We start from the raw sequence: 7,599 nt of genomic DNA, 5'->3' as shown, positions 1-7,599 counted from the left end.
TTATCCATTATCCATTATTTTCCAATAAGAGTCACTGATCCAAACTATATATAAAAGTAGTTTTAATGATACCAGTAATTTAATTAATTTAATGGCATCATAATATTCTATGATTTTCATACTTGTAATTAAATTAAATATCTCTCATTATTAGAAAAGTCATTTTCTACTTTTTAAATTGTTACCATAAGGCTATGATAAACATCTTTGGCTATAAATTTTGGTCCATATTTTTATGAAAGATTCTCAGAATAAAATTGCTAGGTTGGAGAATAAGACTATTTTAAAGCTTTTGAGGTACCTTAATGCAAAATTATTTACTAGAAAGCATATGCCTGGTTATACTTTCATCAGCAGCATATGAAAGTTAAGGTTAGAGTTAGGATACTCTTAGCAAGCTTTAAATTTACTTTTTGTTTAATCGTTTCTCATTGAAAGGCAAAGCATATATTTTTAAGTGTATGTTTTAAACAGTAAGTATATTAAAATAGATATAAAATGTTTTACCTCCATTTGAATATCATATACCTTTTATTTCACTCTACTAAGACAATCATTTATTATATGCCGTGGGATATGTTAGAAGTAGCTCCTCTGCCATCAGAGACACACCTGGCACAGCCAACCTAATAGTCCTGGAGAGCGCCCTGAAGACAAGCCCGTGGTAGAGCCATTCCTTGACCTGGAGGACTATGCTGACACCCCTGTAATAAGCAGGGCCCAGATCACAGCTTGTCGCTGACTGCTTATGGAGACTATACAAGGGAAGGAACCCATCAGCAAGAGAGCATTCTTTCTCCTAGTCACTCCACAAATATTAACTAAGGGCCCATTACACGGGAGGGACTATGCTGACCACTGGGAAAGTCACATTAACGGAAGAGGCACAACACATGCCTATGCAAAGCTTACATTGTAGAAAACAAGATAACTATTAAATAATTAACTACCCAATTAAATGTTGTCATATTTAAAATAAAGTGCTGGAAAACAATAATAACTGATATAGAAAATATTCAACCTGGTGAGTTTACAATTTCTACTCCAAGTATAGTCATATGTCACAACATGGAAATCACCCTACTACTTATAAACACCTGATAAGATTAAAAATGTCGTTAGATGATTCCTCTTCTTTATCTTTTTTTGAGTTTCATGCAATCACAGGTGCTCTAAGAACAAATGGAATATGTGCTCTCTTCACTAACACAGTCTACAAGTCAGGATAAAAAATGACCTTCCAATGCTGAACAGATAGTGAGGGAGTAAAGAAAAAAAATGAGTTTATCTAAAATATTTTTTCCACAAGTATAGCATCTCATAGACCTTCAAAGGCAAACCACCTGTAGTGAGGGGAAATTAAAGCCTAAAGAATTTAAGTGCTCTATCCCATTCATAGTTTATCATGCAAAGAACTAGGAACCATCCCATAAAAGAAATCATCTACGTCCTTTAGGCAGCTTTACAAATAGCCACTCATTCACCTGCTTGACCAGCAAGTAACAATCCACACTGGACAAGTGACACAAACTTCTACTTTTGTTGATGGCCTTTCCCATGACCGTTTACATACATGGTTTCATTTGCAAGATTATATTCTGTAGATGTATTTCCCTCCACGGCAAATGAAGGGTGGGATTGTAATCTCCCCATCCCCATCCACCACACCAAATGGATAAAATCAAGAGTATCACCTGTTGCCCTCTGTCCCTCCACACCAGGCTTCTCGAGCTTCCTTTGGTGCCAATTTGCTTAAAATATGAACACAAGACAGAAAATTTGGCCAAATGGCCCACTCTCACCACTGGTGAGGAATGGATTCCTCTGAATGCCAGAGTAGCCTTTGGTAAATGGAGTAAAATGGAGATCTTTGGCACATGGGAGCCAGGGAGAAGTTCTTGAAGGAACAATGGGACATACTGTGGACTATTTACAGGATCTCCTGCCCTATGTTGTGGCTACTGATTCCCCTGGCAATTTGTATTGTTTGGTTCACAATCCCAAGGCCCCCCTCTGCACTCCCCCACCCCCCACCAACTGCCTGCTCAGCTATTGTAATCGATGGAATCATCCTGGCCTTCTCTACCCCCCACACCCACCACCCTCATCATCATTTCAACCCTATTGTTTGCTGGGCCCGGCCCTGACCCCTGGGTATTTATAAAGGCCACTTCCCGATGCATCATTGTATGTTCAGTGGCCCTCAGCTCCCCACGTTTCCTGACAATGAAGTGGGGGGAGCTGTTAACAGCCTGAGTCCAGCTCCCGACTTCCTCCATGTCCTGTTTACTGTGTTCTGCAAGCATCTCTCTGGCCACTCCTCAAGCAGAGTCCATCAGCTCTAATTTACCCCAGCATGGGCTGCAATCACTTTCCTATCTAACGGTTTGCCTATAAAAAAACAGCCCAAAGAGTAAAGAGCTTTGTGTAATAGGCCAGAACCTTGAAAGGTGTTTCAGTCCTTAGATTAAGCTACTGGTATCCTGAGTCAAAATTGAAGACTTTGGGCTTGGAGAGAGACACACACAGCCTATATCCCTGTGTTTCCTAGCATGCGGAAATGATGAGCATTGCGATCCCAGTCTACCTTTGGGTTCTCAGGAGTTTGGAGTCTGAGCATATCTATTGCCAGGATGATCATAAATTCAAAGAGCCCTGCCCTTGTGGACAAACATCAGGAAAGGCAAACATGTCCTTGACAAAAATATGGCATTTCTGTGTTTTTTTCCCCTTTTTCTTTTCCCTTTTTCCTCCATCCCTGCCTTGTTCTCCATAGAACCGTCACCGTTGCAGGATGAATGGATTCAATCATATATGTTGGTGAAGGGAAAGAGTAGTACTTTCGTGTATCTGTGACTATAACATTTCAAACTTTTCAGTTCATTGTCTGTTTTTAAACTTAATTTGATAGAGAGCTCCTTTCATTTCCCACACACAAGCTGAGAGGACTAAAGCTCAGTCAGTGTGATTAAGAAACTTGCTCAAGATCATGAAGTAGTTGCAAAGTCCACTTCCTACCTAAAGTCACTGTGGCTTATGACTTTGGTCATTTACCCACTCTCGATGTTGCCCAAGTCCTTTATTCCCTCAGTGCTTTAATTTCCACTATCTCTCTATCTCTGCCTTTCACCATTTACTCTCTGGGAGCATGATGGGACCCCTGAAGCAATGTCTACCAAAGTGCACGAACTCTTTTTAGAAGAATTCATTGTGGAGCTCTCCAGACCCGCAGCTGTTGGAGAAAAACTCTCAAGGCTCCACCCACTGGGATGAGCTCCTTGTAAAATCAGACTCTAGCCCAGACTGCCTTTAGGTGACATTTGATCTCTCACACAACGAAGCTTGTCAGGAACTGAGATTTTGGCTGATCCTTGTTATTATTGCAGTCAGTGCTCTGCATCAAATGGGAAACACAGACAAAGGTGAGCGAAGCCACCAACATATCAGCCAAGGCTGCTCCTCATGCCTCGTTTGTTTAGTTTGGCAAAGCTATGATCTTTTCTTAGCGTCTGGGTACCAACAACTAGACACTCTTCTCCCAGGGGCCCATCTGTCCCTGGTCATGACATATCTACATTTCCCCAGGCACGGAAGCTTAGTTTGTGTGTGCGTTTGCTCTGGGCTGAGTTGTCTTCCCAGTCTGCAGGTCTCCACCCTGCCCCCTCACCCAGCAAGCATCCTATTTCATTCCTGGATCAGCTGCTTTTCCAGACTGTGGAGCTCCTGGGACTGGTGACAGAGTGAGTGATGCACAGGCCAGCCAACAGGTCAGAGGGCAGCTGTTCCTGGGATTGATCTTCTTAGATGAGGAGGTCGCTGACTGTGATCACCTAGTAGAATTAGTTCCCAGAGTTCATGGGAAAGATAAAGCACATTAGCAAAACGTGCCCTCTTTGATTTTATGCCACAGGGGGCAAGAGCTTGCCTGGAAGACTTGAACTCACCACTGACCTGTTCCTAAGACTACTGCCACTCTGTGATCATCCTTATCAGCACTGTAGTCATCATATAACACAAGAATGTCAAAGCTAGAGGAAGCACAACAAACCCTCCTTTAGTAAATGAAGAAGAGGTAGTCCAGAGGGCTCAAGTGGTCTGCTGGAATCTGTACCCAGTTCCCCTGTCCATCTATCCCAGTGACCTCTTTACTACATTATGCCACCATGCCTGGGAAAGGCCTCCCTAGAGAAAGTAGGGGTGTTTGGAAGTATGAGCTACAGATATGAGGATGTCTTTATTTCTCATATTAGCTTCAAAAGAATAAAAAGAATGAAATGCCATGAATGAGCTCTCCACCCCAATAGACATTCTTACTTGCAGGTAGTGAGAGAGAGAGAGAGAGGGTAGACCCCAATCGCCAGCCTTAGGACCAGTTTCCTCTCTACCCCTCACTCTAAACTACTTCAAAAAGAGATAGAGTCATTGCACCATGACAATAAATACTAAAAAGATGGGGGGGTGGATCACAAAAAGATAGAATCATTACCAAATAACCCTTGTTAAATCCATAAATGTTACAGACTTGTGTAGTCACACCAACAGCCCTCGATTTAAACTAGATAGGTAGAGTTCCTGGCATAAAGATTATTCATTCAGTCAGTCAATCAGTGAGTCAGTCAGTCATTCCTTCATTCTTCATGCAACACAGGGATATATCAAGATTTAGTCTACATTTTTTCATAACATACTTTATGCCAGACACTGTATTTGGTGGCAGGATAATTCTTTTAGGTAATAATTCACTGGAGCAGATATCAGACACATTAAAAGAGTACAGCCTGATGTGAGACTATATACACACAAACACGCTCACACACATATTCACACATAGGCCCACATACACGTACATATATGTACGTACATAAAATAGAGGTGGGTCCAAAGAGTTTAGGATGAATGAGGAGAACATCCGAAGATGTTCCACAGAGGAGATAATATCAGAGCTAAGTTTATGCTAATGACAAACTCTGGGGGTGTAGGCTGAGAACTGGGTGGACATAGGAGACAAATGCAATAATCTTTCAAAGGGTCAGAGAAAAGATGGGTCTCAGGCTGCTCAGAGCCATATAAAGTGCAGCATAAGGTGAGCAGGAGAAAAGCATGGCTCTTTGGGTAGAGCCTACATCTTAGGAGGCTTTGAATGTCATCTCAAAGAGCACGAGCTTATCCTGAAGGTATCCAAGAGACATTAAATAATTGAATATAGGGGAAAGTAAAATTATCTTTGCAATACAAAAACATTCTAGTTCTCAAGTGAACAATGAATTGAAGAGAGGTGAGACAGGCAGCAAGGAGGCTATGGAACAGTCTAGATGTGTGCTACCATTTGTCGAATGCCTGACTGGTATCTGAAACTAAACATATCACTGTACAGTCTAAACGGCATTTCTGTCAACAAATATTAATGGGAAGCTACTAGTTTCCAGGCACTGTTCCAGGCACTGTGGACACAGCGGTCAACAAAACTGACAGAGCCTTCCTGACAGTTATTTCCTGAGAATTGCCATATGTCAGATGAGCACATTACATTATAGGTACCATGGCAGACAATCTCAGAAGAAGCCTCCACTTGTCACTATTATTTTTCCATTTTTCCTAATAGGAAAATAAAGGCTTAAAAAAGTTAAATGACTTGCCTAATTTACACAATCAGTATACAGTCAAAAATCACTTCGACCCCAGATAGTTTAATCCTTAGGCTCATGGAGATATTCACTATTCTATACTTTTCTTCAATAAGAACTTTTAAATCCTTCATCATTAAACAGCTTTGTCTTTTAAGACCCTCATAGGCCTTAGGCACTTTTATTTTTGTAAATCTTATCTTTCATTTTATATTAAAATACCCCCAAATTGTACATTGAATATGGTACATATATAGTTATATGAATTAAGTTGTAGTAGACTAAGTTTAAAAAATACAACTCTGTATATATTTAATTAAATATTCATTCATTTTGATTTGGCACTAAACTCAGATGTAGTATGATGTAATAAAAATTAGATGTTATCCCAGGAAGTTTAAAAGTAATTCACCTAATTGATGGTGGTAGGAAAAGCTTCTTTGGAGATACATCTGAACAAGGTTTAGAAGGATGAGAAGGCGTACGTCAGGCAAAGAAAGACAGCAATCAGTACAGAAGAGGCCAGGCAGGCTTGACATGCATGGAAAGGGACAGGTATAAGAAAGCATGGTGGATCTAGGAAACTTCAGAAAGAAATTTAGACTATGGAGGCAGCTATAATTCCAAATGATATTTTCACATAGAGAAAAATATAGCTAATTTCTTACATGTAGTTTTGTCCTTTATACCAAAAGTGCTAGAATACACCAGCCAAGTGAGAGTGTTCTGCTCAAAGAGGCATTCTGTATGTCTTTCAGTGATGTTCACATTACAGTTAAACACCATATCATTTAGAATTGCCATCAAAGCCTGAAGTGTATTGTTCCATTTATCCTTAGTAGTGGTTCATTTTTATTCTTTTAGATATGAATTTATCTAGAGACAGCCTAAATCTCAGAGCCTGGCATGAAGAATAATAATAGTGAGAACATAGGACAAACAATTTTGAGTTGACAGGAAAACAATAATTGCAATCAAAAATTTGCTAAGTCTTTTCTATGTTCCAGGTAATATATAAAAAGTATTTCTCCTTAAAAACAAACAAACAAACAAACAAACAAAAACCCTGTAAAGTAAATACCTTTACTTTTATTCCTATTTTATTTATGAGAAAAAGCAGCTCTGAGAGATAAAGGACTTACCTCAGGTCATATAAAGATCTTGAATTAAAAGGAGGTCTGAATCTAGAACCTGAGTTCTTAACTGTTATGCTTAGATTCCTCTGCAATGCAAGGCTCTCAAATGATGTCTCATAATGCAGGCCTGCCGCAGGGTCATCATATAACCTTCCTACAACTTAAGAAATATAACTGCTGGAAGCTCTACATTATACCACATCAAACATATGATATCATACCTATAGCTTACATAAAATGGCTTACAGATTAGCTCTGTGTTAAATCGCTATAGACTATTTGATTAAATGATTAATAAATGTTAATTTTTATTTAGAAATTTATTTTTGATTTGCAGACTAGTAATTTTTTCTATTCTTACATATCATCTAAGGGTCTTGAAAAGCCTGTAGACAGTTGGACCATGATGCATTTAATATCTTGTCTATAGATTTTTTTCAAGGAGAGTTCCCAGAAAGATTTAGAATCCCAGAGCTGGAATAATTGTATTGTCTCTAAAAATGAATACTGTACATTGGAAAACAGCCTTTAACTTCATTATTTAAAAGCCTCAAAATTCAGGTGTATGCTATCTCATATTCTGAGAAAATACAGCAGTGAGACCCTGGTGATTGTCTTGGTCGAGTTTCCTTGGCCCTGGCTCTGTTGCCTAAAACCCTATCCGACGTCTTCTTTCAGTGCATCTAAAAGCCACTCAGAAAGCAGGCAGGATTTCTCTATCACTCTGAATTATTCATAGGCAGGGCATAGAGCACCCACCTCCCAAAACATGCTTCAGTTTTAAGGTTTATACGTTTTACTCCCTCATGTATTTTAGCAGCAGGACGAGACTGTACAGC

This window comes from Pteropus medius, unplaced genomic scaffold (genome assembly GCF_902729225.1).
Source record: "Pteropus medius unplaced genomic scaffold, Ma_sr-lr_union100, whole genome shotgun sequence".
Lineage (NCBI taxonomy): Eukaryota > Metazoa > Chordata > Mammalia > Chiroptera > Pteropodidae > Pteropus > Pteropus medius.
This window is presented reverse-complemented; position numbering follows the sequence as displayed.